Raw genomic sequence first — 18,211 nt, forward strand, 5'->3', positions numbered from 1 at the left:
CCAATGAATCACAACACGCTAGGCCTCTGTGTCCATCACCAACTCTCGGAGATCACTCAAACTCACCTCCATTAAGTGGGTGATGCCATTCAGCAATCTCATTCTTTGTCATCCCCTTTTCCTTGGCCCCCAATCCCTCCCAGCATCAGAGTCTTTTCCAGTGAGTCAACTCTTTGCATGAGGTGGCCAAAGTACTGGAGTTTCAGCTTTAGAATCAGTCCTTCCAAAGCACACCCAGGACTGATCTCCTTTAGAATGGACTAGTTGGATCTCCTTACAGTCCAAGGGACTCTCAAGAGTCTTCTCCAACCCCACAGTTCAAAAGCATCAATTATTCAGCAATCAGCTTTCTTCACAGTCTAATTCTCACATCCATACGTGACCACTGGAAAAAAACATAGCCTTGACTAGACAGACCTTGGATGGCAAAGTACTCTCCCTGCTTTTTAATATGCTATCTAGGTACGTTATAACTTTGCTCCCAAGGAGTAAACATCTTTTAATTTTATGGCCGCAATCAGCATCCGCAGTGATTTTGGAGCCCAAAAAATGAAGTCCGACACTATTTCCACTGTTTCCCGAACTGTTTCCCATGAAGTGATGGAACCAGATGCCATGATCTTCGTTTTCTGAATGTTGAGGTTCAAATCAACTTTTTCACTCTCCTCTTTCACTTTCATCAAGAGGCTTTTGAGTTCCTCTTCACCTTCTGCCATAAGTGTGGTGTCATCTGCATATCTGAGGTTGTTGATATTTCTCCCGGCAATCTTGATTCCAGATTGTGCTTCTTCCAGATTAGGGTTCCTCAGGATGTTCTCTGCATCTAAGTTAAATAAGCAAGGTGACAATATACAACCTTGACGTACTCCTTTTCCTATTTGGAACCAGTCTGTTTTTCCATGTCCACTTCTAACTGTTGCTTCCTGACCTGCATACCGATTTCTCAAGAGGCAGGTCAGGTGGTCTGGTATTCCCATTTCTTTCAGAATTTTCCTCAGTTTGTTGTGATCCATAGAGTCAAAGGCTTTGGCATAGTCAATGAGAAATAAGTGTTAGCTCTTGTCAATTTTTTTTTTTTTTTTTTAAGGGTTCAACTGTGAAGCCACCTGGTTCTGGGCTTTTGTTTGCTGGAAGAATTAGGACTACAGTTTCTATTTCCGTGCTTGTGACATGTCTGTTAAGTGTTTCTATTTCCTCCTGCTTCAGTTTTGGAAAGTTATACTGCACTAAGAGTTTGTTCAATTTTTCACAGTTGTACATTTTATTGACATATAGTTACTGATAGTAGTCTCTTATGATCCTTTGTATTTCTGTATTGTTTGCTGTAGTTTCTCCAGTTTCATTTCTAATATTGTTGATTGATTTTTCTTCCTTTGTTTCTTGATGACTATGGATAATATTTTTTTTCAATTTTATTTTTCATCTCATTGAACCAGCTTTTATATTTGTTGATTTCTGCTATGTTCTCGTTTGTTTCTTTTGAATTTTTTTTCTTTCCTAATTTTTATAATTTCTTTCCTTCTACTAGCCATGGCATTTTTCATTTCCTCCTCCAGGTGAGGAAACATCCCTGTTTATTTTGTCACCCTAACCTTGTGGGGCCAGGTGCAGCGGGAGAATAAACCAAAACTATCCTTTGTAGAATCCTGATACCCAAGCCAAGATTTAATAGACTAGTTCTGGAAGGCAGAGAGCCTGATGAACTATGAATGTAGGTTTGTGACATTGTACAGGACAGAGATCAAGACCATCCCCAAGATACAGAAATTCAAAACAGTTAAATGCATATGGGGAGCCTTTACAAATAGTTGTGAAAAGATGGGAAGTAAAAAGCAAAGGTGAAAAGGAAATGTATACCCATTTGAATGCAGAGTTGCAAAGAATTTCTGCGAGAGATAAGAAAGCCTTCCTCAGCGATCAATGCAAAGAAAGAGAGGTAAATAATAGAATAGGAAAGACTAGAGATCTCTTCAAGCAAATTAGAGAATCCAAGGAAAAATTTCATGCAAAGATGAGCTAAATAAAAGACAGAAATGGTAGAGACCCATCAGAAGCAGAAGATAATAAGAAGAGGTGGCAAGAATGCACAGAAGAACTGTACAAAAAAGATCTTGGAAATTGAAGTCAGGTGGGTCTCTGTAAGCATCACTATGATCAAAGCTAGTGGATGCGATGGAATTCCAGTTGAACTATTTCAAATCCTGAAAGATGATGCTGTGAAAGTTCTACATTCAGTATGCCAGCAGATATGGAAAACCCAGCCATGGCCACAGGACTGTAAAAAGTCAGTTTTCATTCCAATCCCAAAGAGAGTCAATGCCAAATAATGCTGCTATCTATGGGGGGCGTATCAAAGAATCACCCCAAGGACATTATTTGGTCACTGAACCACAAAACTCATCTGATTTTAAAAGCCTTTCCAAATTTTTACAGGATGTGTTTTCATCCATGCACAGACCCTTAAATGAGACCTTTCAGGCAGTGATGCCATTATCCACACTATCCACTCTTCTTGCATTTTGTGGAGCCATCTGTGGCCAGCAAATTTAGAATGAAAAGTATTAGTGTCATTTATAAGTAGCAACACCCTCATTATAAACAATGCAATGTCGCTGGAGGTTTGCTCCATTCTTCCTGGCCTCAGGCTTCTCTCGTTAAGAATAGTACTCCATTCTCACCCAATTGGCTGAAATTGCATCTGTTCACCTAGTCCTTAGGGATGCCACAACAAAATGGGTTCTCAAAAATATATGCACATTCACAGATTCCTATACTGTGGCTAATGCCCACCCCCTGCCCTCCCCACCCCCCATAAATTGATTTCACCTGCTCACTGCTCCTTTCTCCTGGGGACTCACACACACTGCTGCCACAATCACTAATACTCACACAAGATTCCTACTCAAGACAGGTAATTGCTTCCCTTAAGTAATTTATTCTTGTTTCCTTGGAATCAATAGATATCACTGACTCTGGTCAGTGAAACCACTCCAACTCTCAGAAAACTCAACAGCGGACACTTCAGCAAAAAATTCTTTCATATTTTCAATGCAAAGGAACTTGCTTATTGAATGCCATAGCAAGCTTCTTAAAGAGATACTCCTAAAAGTGATTCCAGAAATGGATAAAAAAGAAGCCCTTTGTCCTCATCTTGCTAAACTCTCACACCCTGAGTCTTCTTCCTCACATAGAAATTCTTCTATTCTCCCCAGATTCCACGTTGGGTATTTTTTAGGCAATAATCAAGTTTTGATACTCTAAGACAATGTTCTAATTTGTCCTATGATTCTACTTCCCCGGTCTGATATAATTTTAGAATCACTTCACTACGCACTACATGGGTGCAACCTCAAAAATGACAGAATGATCTTAGTTCATTTCCAAGGCAAACCATTCAAAATCACAGTAATGCTAGTCTCTGCCCTGAATTCTGATCCTGAAGAAGTTCAGATTCATCAGTTCTGTGAAGACCAAGAACACCTCCTTGAGTTAATAGGAAGTGAAAAATGTCCTTATCATCATAAAGGATTGGAATGCAAAAGGACAAAGTCAAGAGATACCTGGAATAGCAGGCAAGTTGGGCCTTGGAATACAAGATGAAGCAGAACAAAGACTAATCAAACTTTGTCAAGAGAATGTACTAGTCAAAACAAAGATCCTTTGACAACCACACAAGAGATGGCTTTACACATGGACATCACCAAATGGCTCCTAATAGTGTCAACCTGACTTTATAATCACAGGGAGAAGTGTATAAGGTCAGGGGAAAAAGAAAATCTGGACCCCACTATGGATCAGATCATCAGTAACAATTTGCCAAATTCAGAAGGTCAGGTGTACAGCTACTAGGCCTGCCACGGACTAGAAAATCAAATCCTCTATGAATATGCAGTGCAGGTGGCAAAGAGATTCCAGGGTTTATATCTAGTAAACAGAGCACCTCAAAAACTAGGGAAGGAGGTCCAAAATATTGTACAGCAAACAGTGAGTGAAACAATGCCAAAGAAAAGCATGGAGGAGGATGTACAAATAGCTGAGGAAAGAAGAGCAGCAGAAAGCAAGTGGAAAAGGCAAACGTACCCAAACAAAGTTCCAGAGAAGAGAAAGGAGATGTAAAGCACTCCTGAAGTACACAATGCAAAGATATAGAAGAAATCAAAAGAAGGGGAAAGACTAAAAAAATCTCTTAAAAAATCTGAATATATAAATGCAACATTTCATCCACAGGTGGGCTCAGTAAAGGACAGAAAGTTGAAAGGCCTAAAGGAAGGAAAAGAGATCAAGACAAGAAGGAAAGCATGCAAAGAACTTTAGGACAAAAAGATCTTACTGCCCCAGATAACCAGGACACTGTGATGAATCCCACAGAGCCAGCCATTCTGGAGTGTGAAGTCAAGTGGGCCTTACAAAGCACTGCTGTCAACAAAGCTAATGTAGGTGATGGAATTCTGTCAGTGCTGCATAAAATTCCAAATATTGATGCTATGAAAGTGTGACATTAAATATGTCAGCAAATGTGGAAAACTTAGCAGTGGTCACAGGACTAGAAAAAGGAAATTCTTACCCCAGTCCGCAAGAAAGACAGTACTAAAGAATGATAAAAACCACTGCACAACTTCACTTGTCTTTCAAGCAGGTAAAGTTATGTTCAAAATGCACTAAGCTTCTCTTCATCATTCTATGAACTGAGGAACTCCAGGTGTTCAACTTGCGTCAGACACATCAGAGGAATAAGAGTTGAAATGGTCACCATTTGTTGGATTTTAGAAGTCATAGAACTACTAAATTTCGTTGATCACTCTCAGCAAATTTGTAAACTCAGCAGTGGCGACAGGAACGGAAATTGTCAACATTCATTTCAATTCCAAAGAAAGGCAGTGCCAAAGAATGCGGAAACTACCACACAAATGCACTCATCTCACATGCTAGTAAAGCGATGTTTAAAATTCTCTTAGCCAAGCTTAAGCAATATGTAAACCATGAACTTCTAGATGTTCAAGCTGGTTTTAGAAGAGGTAGAGGAACCAGAGATCAAATTGCTAATATCTGCTAGTTCATCAAAAAAGAAAGAGACTTCCATAGAAACATCTATTTCTTCTCTATTGGCTATACCAAAGCTTCTGACTGTCTGGATCACAGTAAACTATGGAAAATTCCAAAGGGAATGGGAATACGAGGCCACCTGATCTGCCCCTTGAGAAATCTGTATGAGGGTCAGGAAGCAACATGTTAGAATGGACATGAACTGTCTGCTTCCAAATAGGAAACGGGGTACATCAAGGTTGTATGTTATCACCCTACTTATTTAACTTATAGGCAGAGTACATCATGTGAAATGCTGGGCTAGAGGAAGCACAAGATGGAAGCAAGATTGCTGAGATATATTTCACTAACCTCAGATGTGTACATGACACCTCCCTTTTGACAGAAAGTGAAGAAGAAGTAAAAGAGCCTGTTGATGAAAGTGAAAGAGGAGAGTGAAAAAGTTGGCTTAAAGCTAAACATTCTGAAAACTAAGATCATGGCACCCGGTCCTATAACTCCATGGCAAATAGAAGGGGAAAAATGGAAGTCAGTGACGTATTTTATCTTTTGGGGCTCTAAAATCACTCCAGATGGTGACTTTGGCCATCAAATTAGAAAACAAATATTTCTTGTCAGAAAAGCTGTGAGAAATCGAGACATGTGTGAAAAAGAAAAGATACCAGTTCGCTCACAAACTTTGGTATAGTCAAGTCTATGGTCTTTGCGGTATTCACATAGAGTTGATTGAGCAGGACCACAAAAGTGGCAGAATCCTGAAGAATTGATGCTTTTGAATTGTGGTAATTGAGAAGATTCTTGAGAGTTCCTTGGACAACAAGGAGATCAAATTAGTCAATCGTCAAGGAAATCAGCACAAAATACCCATTGGATGAACTGCTAGTGAAGGTGAAGGTCTAATACTTTGTCCATCTAATGCAAAGAGCCAACTCATTAGAAAAGACCCTGATAATAAGAAGTACTGAAGGTAGAAGGAGAAGGGTGTGACAAGAATGAGTGTGTTGGATGGCATCACTGCCAATGCAATAGATATGAACTTGGGCAAGCTCCGGGAGATGGTGGTGCCTATTGAGGCTTGCCTGATGCAGTCCATGACATCACAAGGAGTCAGATATGACTTTGCCACTAAACAACAAAAGGGAGCGTCCTAATTGCACTTTCATCTTTATCTCTCAAGATTTTCCAGTAGCACCTATAAAGGATAATATATCCTCTCCATTGTATATTGTTGCCTCCTTTGTCATAGATTAGGTAAGCATTTGGACAAGAGATTATTTCAGGGTCTTCTATCTGTTCCATTGGGCTGTATTCCATTTTTTTTTTTTTGCAAGTTTCATGCTGTGTGGATGACTACAACTTTGTATTACAGACTGAAAGCAGAAAACCTGTTTCCTCCAGGTCTGTTTATTTTTCTCATGATAGCATGGCTATTCAAGGTCTTTTACATTTCCCAACAGGTTGTAAAAAATTATCTAGTTCTGTGAAAAATGTCATTGGCAATTTCAAAGCAATTGCTTTGAATATGTAAACTGCTTTTTGTCGCACAGCCATTTTAACAGTATTAATTATCCAAGTCAAAGAGAATGTTATATTTATCCATTTATTTTGTCACCCTTGATTTATTTCCTCCATGTCTTATTCAATTCAGGACACAAATCTTTTCCCAGGTTTACTTTCGGGAATTTTATTCTTCTTGCAGTGGTGACTGGGATTCCTTTCTTAATTTGTTTTTGATGTCAGTTTATAGGAATGCCAGAGATTGCTGTGTGTTAATTTTATAGCCAGACACTTCCCTGAATTCATGGAGTACTGCTAGTAATTATCTGGTTGTATGGTAGGATTCTCTGTGCATAGTATCATATCATCTCCAAACAGTGACAGTTTTACCTCTTATTTCCCTTTTCATTTGAAACTTTTTTCCTTCTTATTCCTATTCTCTGATTGCAGTAGTTAGGTGTCCCAAGACTGTGTTGAGTAACTATGGTGAATAGGAAGCATCTTTCTCTTATTCATGAATTACGGGTCATGGTTTCAGAATTTTACTATAGAGAACAGTGTTTGTGGTGAGTTTATCCATAAATGGCCTTTATTAGGTTAAAGAAGAGTCCCTCTTTTCCCTCTTCCTCTACAGGTTTTATCATAACTAGGTGTTAAATTTTGTCAAAAGCTTTTTCTTAATCTATATCCTAAACAGATTCAACACCTCCCCTTGGAATACTTAGGTATCTTTCGGTTTGTTTGTTTTTTTTCCTCCTTTGGCCACATGATACAAAGAGCTGACCCATTAGATAGTGTCCTGATGCTGGGAATGATTGAAGGTAAAGGAGAAGTGGGTAGCCAATGATGGGATGGTTAGATAGCATCACTGATTCTATGGACGGAAATCTGAACAAATTGTGGTAGATAGTGAAGGGAAGCCTGACAGGCTAAAGTCCATGGGGTGGCAAAGAGCCAGAGCTGACTTAATAACAACAAATGTTCTCCTTCTGTTCATGACAGGAGTAGTTTTTTTTTTTTACTGCTTCATTTTCTATCCCACCTCACCCTGTCTAGATTCTACTTATGTTATATTGGCTCCTTATCATGTTGAGATTCAGCCACATTTTGCTATTTTTATTGCCACCCACATGGCCCAACATTTGTGTGATTTTAAACTCCACATGTTTCAGTGGTTTCCTAACCACCAGCATCCTGATATTTTCCTGACACACTGATGTTTCATTCTGTTTTGTTCATCTCGGTCTCACACTGTGTGCATATGCCAATTATCTATTTCCCTTGAATTTTCTTTGCCGTTAGTGTATATGAGACATTCTTTTAAATTACTAATGAAGATATTTTTTTCTTTGTTTTGTACATTCTTATGTGATGACTATTCCATATTGACCTGTTTGATGTTCTTTGATATGATATATTCTCCAGTTGAAATAGACAATCAAATCATATGATTATTTCTGTTTATGATTTACTCACAGCTGTTCAGGATTAGAGGCCTCTGTTTCAAAAATACAGCCTAAATAATGAAACAAATAAGAAACAAAACTTAAGCATATAAATCTTAATAAATTCTAGATTTGAAAAGAAAATTATCTCCAAGAAAGGAGTATATTGTTTGCAAGTTAAAGCTGCCAACTTTGTCTATTCATCCCTAGATCAGCCAAAAAATATCATCAGCTGCTTTGAAAAGCATATTTTTAAATGATGATTAAGGCAAATGTCAGACGAAACAATGGACAAAGAATTAATCTGAAACCTATACAAGCAACTCCTGCAGCTCAATTCCAGAAAAATAAACAACCCAATCAGAAATTAGGCCAACGAACTGAGCTGACTTTTCTCCAATGAAGACATACAGATGGCTAACAAAGCAAATCAAAACCACAATAAGGTACCATTCCATACCAGTCAAATTGACTTCTATCCAAAAGTCTACAAGGAATAAATTCTGGAGAGGTTGCAGAGAAAAGGGAAGCCTCTTACACTGTTGGTGGAATGCAAGCTAGCACAGCAACTATGGAGAACAGTGTGGAGATTCCTTAAAAGATAAAACTGCAATAGGACTGCCGTATGACCCAGATTACACTGCCTGGCATACACACCGAGGAAACCAGAATTGAAAGAGACAGGTGTACGCCAATCTCCATTGCATCACTGTTTATCATAGACAGGGTATGCAAGCAACCTAGATGTCCATTCGTTGAAGACGAATGGATAAGAAAGCTGTGATGAATATACACACTGGAATATTCACTTCAGTTCAGTACAGTCGCTCAGTAGTGTCCGACTCTAGCACCCCATGAGTCTCAGCACGCTAGGCATCCCTGTCCATCACCAATTCCCAGAGTTTACACAAACTCATGTCCATCGAGTTGGTGATACCATCCATCCATCTCATCCTCTGTCATCCCCTTCTCCTCCTACCCACAATCTCTCCTAGCATCAGGGTGTTCTGCAATGAGCCAACACTTCACAGAAAGTACCCAAAATATTAACCCAGATTCAGCATCAGTCCTTTTAATGAACACCCAGAACTGATCTCCTTTAGGATGGACTGGTTGGATCTCCTTGCAGTCCAACGGACTCTCAAGAATCTTCTCCAACAACACAGTTCAAAAGCATCAATTCCTTGATGTTCAGCTTTCTTCAAGTTCAACTCTCACATCCATACCTGACCAATGATAAAACCAGAGCTTTGACTGGACAGACCTTTGTTGGCAAATTAATGTCTCCGTTTTTTTATATGCTGTCTAGGATGATCATCACTTTCCATTCAAGGAGGAAGTGTCTTAATTTCATGCTGCAATCGCCATCTACAGTGATTTTTGGAAACCAAAAAAATAAAGTCTGACACTGTTTCCACTGTTTCCCCATCTCTTTCTCATGAAGTGATGGGACCAGATGCCATGATCTTAGTTATTTGAATGTTGAGCTTTAAGCCAACTTTTTCACTCTCCTCTTCCACTTGCATCAAGAGGCTTTTTAGTTCCTCTTCACTTTCTGCCATAAGCGTGATGTCATCTGCATATCTGAGGTTATTGGTATTTCTATCGAGAATCGTGATCCCAGACTGTGCTTTCCGACCAGCGTTTCTCATGATGTACTCTGAATAACTAAAATAAGCAGACTGACAATATATAGCCTTGATGTACTCTTTTTCGTATTTGGAACCAGTCTGTTGTTCCAGTAGTAGAATATTACTCAGCCGTTAAAATCAGTTCTAAAGAGTGGGTGAAACCAGAGCCTTACTTAGAGAGTGAAGTAAGCCATAAAGAAAAACACCAATAGCGTATACTAATGCATATTTGTGGACGTGAGAAAAATGGTAATGGTAACCCTATATGCGAGACAGCAAAAGAGACACAGCTGTAAAGAACAATCTTAGGACACTGTGGGAGAGGATGAGGGAGAGATGATATGGGAGAATGACATTGAAACATGTAAATTATCACATGTGAAAGAAATTTCCAGTCCATGTTCGATGCATGATACTGGATGCTCCGGGCTGGTGCACTGGGATGACCCAGAGGGATGGGATGGGAAGGGAGGTAGGAGGGAGTTTAAGGATGGGGAACACATGTACACCCATAGGAGATTCATGTCAATACCTGACAAAACCAATACACTACTTTAAAGTAAAAAAAAGAAAAAAGAAAACTGCAAATAAAAAAGGATTAGAACATATAAAAGCAAACAAACAAAACGAAATTCAGAATTCTACATCAGGAATGCTAAATTACAACAGACAGGGGCATTTCTACTTTAGAGAAATTGTGGTTAGAGTAAAAATATTTTTCATTTTCCTTTTCCTGGTGAATGGTATTTGCTCTTCAGTAGTGGGAATGTTTTCATCAGTATCCCTTAAATCAGGGTCCATAATTACTCTTCAAGTGACTTATTGCTGAGGATTTCAAGGAGAAATGGAAAGAGGGAACAAAGATATATCAGAAGGAGTACAGAATCTAATATTAAGTGTAGAACAATTTGCACCATTTTGTATATAAATTTTCAAAAGTTTTTCTCACTTTGAATTAAGCCATTTGTTTCCAAGTCACTCACTGTTTAAGTTTTACCCATGGAAATGAGATTTTCTCCTCTCACACGAGGAGGCTTTACTGTGACCAAAGGAAATTATTTTCAGACTAGGGAGCTTTTTAAAGAGATTAGCGGCCAGGGCTTGTAGAGCTTGAAGGGTGCCTAATTAAAGAGACCTGGGTGGGACACTGTAAAAGACAGATAGTCTGGACACAGTCTCCCCAGCTTGCCACGCTTCATCTATCTTTAAAAATTTGTTTTTTTTTACTTATCATACTCCTGAAATAGAGGCTACCTCTGATCTTTGGACCACTAAACATGGGAAGAAAGCCTACTAAGGAGCAAAATAACCAAGTGATTGGTATTGAAAATACCTAAATATGAAAGAGCTTAACAATTCCAAGAAAATGGTTTGATTATGAAGATAATGAGAAAAATAAAAATTAGAAGACAAAGCTTTGCAGGCCCACATTAGTAGATATAATGGTCATCTGAGTTAAATTCACCCATTCCAGTCCATTTGAGTTCACTGATTCCCAGAATGTCGATGTTCACACTTGCCATCTCCTGTTTGACCACTTCCAATTTGCCATGATTTATGGACCTAACATTCCAGGTACCTAAGCAACATTGCTCTTTATAGCATTGGATCTTGCTTCTATCACTAGTCACATCCACAAGATGGCTTTGTTCTTGCTTTGGCTGCATCCCTTCAGTCTTTCTGGATTTATTTCTCCACTGATCTCCAGTAGCATATTGGGCACCTACCAACCTGGGGAATTCCTCATTCAGTATCCTATCATTGTGCCTTTTCATACTGTTCATGGGGTTCTCAAGGCAAGTATACTGAAGAGGTTTGCCATTCCATTCTGCAGTGAACCACACTGAGTTAGACAAGGCTGTAGTCTGTGTGAGCATATCGACAGGTTTTCTGTGATTATATTTTCAGTGTGTCTGCCAGTTGATGCCCTCTCACGTTACCTACCATCTTACTTGGGTTTCTCTTACCTTGGATGTGGGGTATCTCTTTACAGTTGCTCCAGCAAAGCACAGCCACTGCTCCTTACCTTGGACAAGAGGTATCTCTTAACTACCGCATCTCCTGACCTTGAGCATAGAATAGCTCGTCTCGCCCCTCCTGCGCCTGGGCAGTCGCCACCATTTGGACATGGGGTTGCTCCTCTCAGCCACAACCCAGAGCTCGGGCAAGGGGTAGTTCCTCTTGGTCATGCCTCTGCGTGGTCCATCGCACAGCCGGCATCACTTCTGCATGGTCTGTCATGCAGTTTTGCCAAGAGAACGCACTGGTCATAGCAAAAACCCTCTTTCAACAACATAAGAGAAGACTCTACACGTGGAAATCACCAGATGGTGAACACTGAAATCAGATTGATTATATTCTTTGCAGCCAAAGATGGAGAAGCTCTATACAGTTAGCAAAAACAAGACCAAGAGCTGACTGTGGCTCAGATTATGAATGCCTTATTGCCAAATTCAGACTTAAATTGAAGAAAATAGGGAAAGCCACTAGACCATTCAGATATGACCTAAGTCAAATCCCTTATGATTATACAGACGAAGTGAGAAATAGATTTAAGGGACTAGATCTGATTGATAGAGAGCCTGACGAACTATAGACGGAAGTTCGTGACATTGTACAGGAGAGAGGGATCAAGATCATCCCCACTGAAAAGAAATGCAGAAAAGCTAAATCACTGTCTGGTGAGGCCTTACAAATAGCTGTGAAAAGAGGAGAAGTGAAGAGCAAAGGAGAAAAGGAAACATATAAGCATCTGAATGCAGAGTTCCAAAGAATAGCAAGGAGAGATAAGAAAGCCTTGCTCAGCGACCAGTGCAAAGAAATAGAGAAAAACAACAGAATAGGAAAGACTAGAGATATCTTCAAGAAAATTAGAGATACCAAGGGAACATTTCATGGAAAGATGGACTCGATAAAGAACAGAAATTGTATGGTATGGGTTCTTAATAGAAGCAGGAGAAATGGAGAAGTGGCAAGAACACTGAACTGTCCAAAAAAAAAAGATCTTCCCGACAAAGATAATCATGATGGTGTGATCACTCATCTAGAGCCAGACATCTTGGACTGTGAAGTCAAGTGGGCCTTAGAAAACATCACTAGGAACAAAGCTAGTGGAGGTGATGGAATTCCAATTGAGCTGTTTCAAATCCTGAAAAATGATGCTGTGACAGTGCGGCCCTCAATATGCCAGCAAATTTGGAAAACTCAGCAGTGGTCACAGGACTGGCAAAGGTCCGTTTTCATTCCAGTCCCAAAGAAAGGCAATGGCAAAGAATGCTCAAACAACCGTGCAATTGCACTCATCTCACATGCTAGTAAAATCATGCTCAAAATACTCCAAGCCACTCTTCAGCAATACGTGAAGCGTGAAGTCCCAGATGTTCAAGCTGGTTTTAGAAAAGGCAGAGGAACCAGAGATCAAATTGCCAATGTCCCCTGTTTCATGGAAAAAACAAGAGAGTTCCATAGAAACATGTATTTATGCTTTATTGACCCATTTCTTTTTTCAGTCATTTGTTATTTAGTCATTCAGCTTCATGAGCTGCTTTTGTAGTGTAAGGATTAACTATTTGTCAGTTACTTCGTTTCCTGTTATTTTCTCTGTTTCATAGGGTGCCTTTTCACATTGCTTATAGTCTCCTACTGATCGCTATAGTAAAAGAGCAGATATCAAACGAAGTCATATGTAATCCTGTCAGTCAAGTAAGGAAGAAGTTGAAATTTGCGGTTTAAATATCAGAGGAAGCTGGTTCATCACCTGTTAGCAGTGTATGTGATGAGGGGAGAGACTTGATGAGACCTCAGTGGGAGAAAAATGGATTTCTTGATATCTACAACAAATAAGATATGTACAAGGATTGCCAATTTCTCATCAGAGCTTCTTCCACACTATTATGTCAATCAGTCATCTAATGGTCTACTTTTCCATGGTCTTTCTTGATCTCCAACACTTCTCAGGAACTTGGCTTAATTTACTGTTATTTTCTCCGTTTCAAAGGGTGCCTTTTCACATTTCTTTTAGGTTCCTTCATTGTACAAAAGCTTTTAACTTCAATTAGGTCACATACGTTTGTTTGAGTTTTATTTCTGCTTCTCTGGGAGGTGGGTCAGAGAGCATCTTGCTGTGATTTACGTCAAAGTGTGTCCTGCCTACATTTTCCTCTAAGAGTTTTATAGTTTCTAGTCTTATATTTAGATCTTTAATCCATTTTGAGTTTAGTTTTGCATATGTTGTTAGAAAGGGTTATGGTTTCATTCTTTTACAACTGGTTGATGCTTTTTCCCTCAGCACCACTTGTTAAAGAGATTATCATTTCTCCATTGTATATTATTACCTCCTTTGTCAAAATTAAGATGCCCATGTATGTGTGGATTTATGTCTAGGCCTTCTATTTTGTTCCACTCATCTAGATCTCTGTCTTTGTGCTACTGTCTTGATAACTGTAATTTTGTAGTATAGTCTGAAATCAGGCATGTTGATTACTCCATTTCATTCTTCTTTCTCAGGGTTGCTTTTGCTTTTAGAGGTTTCCCTGTGTTTGTATATTTACTGTGAAAGTATAAATACTGTGAAAATATTTGTTCTAGTTTTGTGAAGAATACTATTGCTTACTTGGTAAGAGTTGCATTGAACCTATAGATTGCTTCGGTTTGTGTACTCATTTTCACTATATTATTTCTTCAAGTACATCAACCTGGTATAATTCTCTGTCTCATCTTTCTTTCATCATTGTTTTATAGTTTTCTATATATGCATATAAGTCTTTTTGTTTCTTTATGTAAATTTACCGCTAAGTATGCTATTCTTTTCACTGCAACGCTGAACAGGATTTATTCTATTTCTATTTTCTCATGGTTCATGTATAGCAATGCAAGCGGCTTCTGGGTAATAATTTATAACCTGAAGCATTTTGATATTCGTCAATTAGCTCTAGTAATGTTCTTGTGGTGTCTTTAGGGCTTTCTATGTAGAGGATCATGTCGTCTGCAAATAGTGAGAGTTACTTTTTTTTTTTTTAACCAACCTGGATTCCTTTTTATTTCATTTTCTTCTCTGATTGTTGTGTCTAGGACTTCCAAATCAATGTTGAATAGTTGTGGTGAGAGTGAGCACCCTTGGCTTGCTCCTGATTTTATAGGAAATTCTTTCAATTTTTCACCATTGAAGATACTGTTTGGTGTGGGTTTCTCATATATGGCTTTTATTGTGTTGATATATTTTCCTCTTACACTTGCTTTCTGGAGAGTTATCATAAGGAGGTGTTGACTTTTGTGGAAGACTTTCTCTGCATCTATTGACATAATCATATTGTTTTTAATCTTTCTGTTTAATATGGTGTATCAGATTGATTTGCAAATATTAAGGAATCCTTGCATCCCTAGGGTGATGCCCACGTGTTTCTAAGGTAATGATGTATGACCTTTTTGATATGTTTTTGGATTCTGTTTGCTAGAAATTGCAGGAAAATTTCTGCACCTATGTTTACCAAAATGTTTAGTGACATTAGCCTGCAGTTTTCTTTCTTTGTTGCATCTTTGTCTGGTTTTGGTATTAGGGTGATAGTGGCCTCGGAGAATGAGTTGGAAAGTTTATTAGCCTCTGCAATTTTCTGGAAGAGTTTGAGTTGGTTAAGGCTTTGTTCTTCCATAAACCATTAGTTGGTAAATTTAAAAAAAAAAAAAAAGTAGGATTCACCTGTGAAGCCATATGGTCCTGGTCTTTTGATCCTTGAAAGATTCTTGATTACAGGTTTTATTTCCGTGATTCTGATTCATTTATAAGATTTTCTACTTGCTCGTCCATTTATGGACAGTTATTCTTTTCTAAGATTCATATCTTTGGTATGCCTGTGTTTTCTGTTGTGATTACTATATTTTCATCTGTAATTTTATTATTTGGATTCTTCTCCACCACACCAGCACCCCCCCCCCTTTTTTTTTTCTTTTTTCCTTGGTCACTCTGCCTAATGCTTTGTCTTTGATTTATATTCTCTAAGAACCAGATTTTCATTTTATTGAGTTTTGCCATAGTCACTATTGTATCTTTTTCACTTATTTCTGTTCTGATTTTTATGATTCTATTCATTCTACTAACTTGGGGGTTCTTTTCTTCTTTTTGTGTTTGCTTTAGATGTAAAGATAGCCTCTTTCTTTGATGTTCATCTTCTTCCTTGAGGCAGATTTATATGCTATGAAACTCCTTCTTAACACTGCTTGTTACTGAAACCCAAAGTTTTGGGTTGTCATGTTTTAATTTTCTTTTTTTAATTTTATTTATTTTATGGAGGCTAATTAGTTTACATTATTGTATTGGTTTTGCCATACCTTAACATGAATCTGCCCCAGGTGTACATGTGTTTTTATTTTCCTTTGATTGAATTTAAATTTGATTTCCTTTTTGACTTTTTCTGTGATCTGTTGCTTATTCAGATGTCTGTTATTTAGCCTCCATATGTTTGGAGATTTATTTAATTTTTCTTCTGTGTTTGACACCTATCCTTACTTCATTGTGATTGGAATAGATGTTTGAAATTCTTTCACTTTTCTTTCTTTCTTTTTCTTTTTTGTTTGAATTTAGCAACGGTAGTTTTATGGACTGGGATTTGATCTTTCCAGAAGGCTCTTCCATGTGCACTTGAGGAAAGGCGTGTCCATTACTAATGAGTGTAATGCCTATATATAGCAATTAGGTGTAACTAGACAATTGTGCTATTTAGGAGACCCTCAATATGTAAGGTAAATGCAAGCAAGTAGAAAAGAGTAACTTAACAGTAACACAATTATAATGGGGGCTTTTATATCCCACTCACACCTATGGACACTTCAACTGAAAAGAAAATTAGCAAATTGTCTGTTTTTACACTTATTGCAGTGCCTCGGGTACGGGAGGAGGAGGTACTCTAAAGTTGGCCATGTTTAGAAGTGGCAGGAATTTACCCAGCATAATTGGTAAAGTTGGAAAATTGATAGAAAAGTCCTAATACAAAGATGTGACTTCCAAGCTATTGCTATCTTCCATTTCTATGAGTCGAGAAGTACTCACCAAGAAAGTGAAATCCCTGATATGAGGGTATATGATCTCAAAATTGAAATATGCCTAAGAGAACAGTCTATATGCATAAAAATGAGTCCTGGTTCGAGCCCTATTAATTATGCTAAGTGTTAGAACATGTCTGATAGACCACATCCCCCGCAAGTCTCCCAGAACTTCCCCTAAATTACTATCTCCTGCATTTCTAAGCTATGGCACTGTACTTGGTATAGTATCATAGGCTGAGGCTTTAAGATTGTAAAAGATCGTTGAGGACAGAGACCACATTAATTTATTACCTTTGGAAATATCTCCCCAAGACCTGAAGCCAAGTCTGGCACAGCTGCCACCACCTAAAAGGCCAGATTCTAACTCTGAAATCTGCCCTTAATTCTCCTCTCCAACTTCCCCCATCTTATCACCAACCAGTGGTGTCTTTTGTCCCTTGCCCTGGAAAGATTCTTTGTTCTTACAGTCTTCTTCATGGTTCAGGGGTGACTACCCATTGTCTGTATTTCAAACTCTCTGCTGATTGAATGAACATAATTTAGGAATGGCAATCAGAGGCTGCATACAGGCCTGTACAGAAGCTTCTGAAGTTACATAGTGGGAATCTGCACTGACATATGGCTACGTTGAATGTTATTAGTGACTTGAATCCTATCAACTGAGTCATCTGGGAGATGAACATTTTCTCTGTGAAACTGTACAAAGAATTTCTGTATGACTTCTCTATAGTCTCCTATACCTGGTACTGTTCCCTCCAAATATTACCAGTTGAACATACCTTGGCCTGATGGGCACACATTCTGTCCTTTAGGCTTGGCTAAGACGGGAGGTTCATAGATCTTGTTAGCCCAATTTCTCAAGTTGGTAGAGGACTCTGTATCAATACTGGGGCATGTCCCTTGAAGGGCTGCAGGTGTTAACAATGAACTTGCCTGGAGCTGTGGTTTTGCTGCTCTAATGGCCCTTCTTAGAGCTGAGGAGCATGTGATTATCCATAGGCCCTTCAGTTTGGACTGGTATTTATTTGTTTATTTTTATCAGTTGTGCACTTTGCAAACTAGAATTGTGGTCTTTTGGGGTTCTCACAAATCCAGAGGACTGGCAGTAAGACTGGGGGCCATAGATGAAAACTTTTAAAAAGGGACTTCATCTCACCTGGAAAACTCTCTGTGGGAAAGGCCCAGGTGGCTCCAACACATCGTGGGAGACCTTGTGATCCTCTAATCTCCCTAAAGGCTACTGCAGCCTATTGTCTTGGTTAGGGGAGGTTAACGGAGCTGCGATTGCCATGATGTGTTTGCTTTGTGTCATCACTAAATCAATAGGCAGCAATGTCTTGGTCACTGCCCTTTGCAACGACCAGTCCTCAGGACTGGTCAGGTCTTATCCTCGGGATTTAGAAGGAAATCAGTGGGAAGGATTAAAGGAGAGTTCTGTATGTTGTTGACCAGGTCATTCTGCCTTCCTGATGTGCTTCCTTTCTTCTATCCTTTTCTCTAAATTATGCCCCTTCCATAGTTTCCTAGGAGATCTTACCCATTTAATAGAATGTTCAT

Source organism: Moschus berezovskii, chromosome Y, assembly GCF_049115385.1.
Source record: "Moschus berezovskii isolate FMDL1 chromosome Y, NW_MosBer_1.0, whole genome shotgun sequence".
Lineage (NCBI taxonomy): Eukaryota > Metazoa > Chordata > Mammalia > Artiodactyla > Moschidae > Moschus > Moschus berezovskii.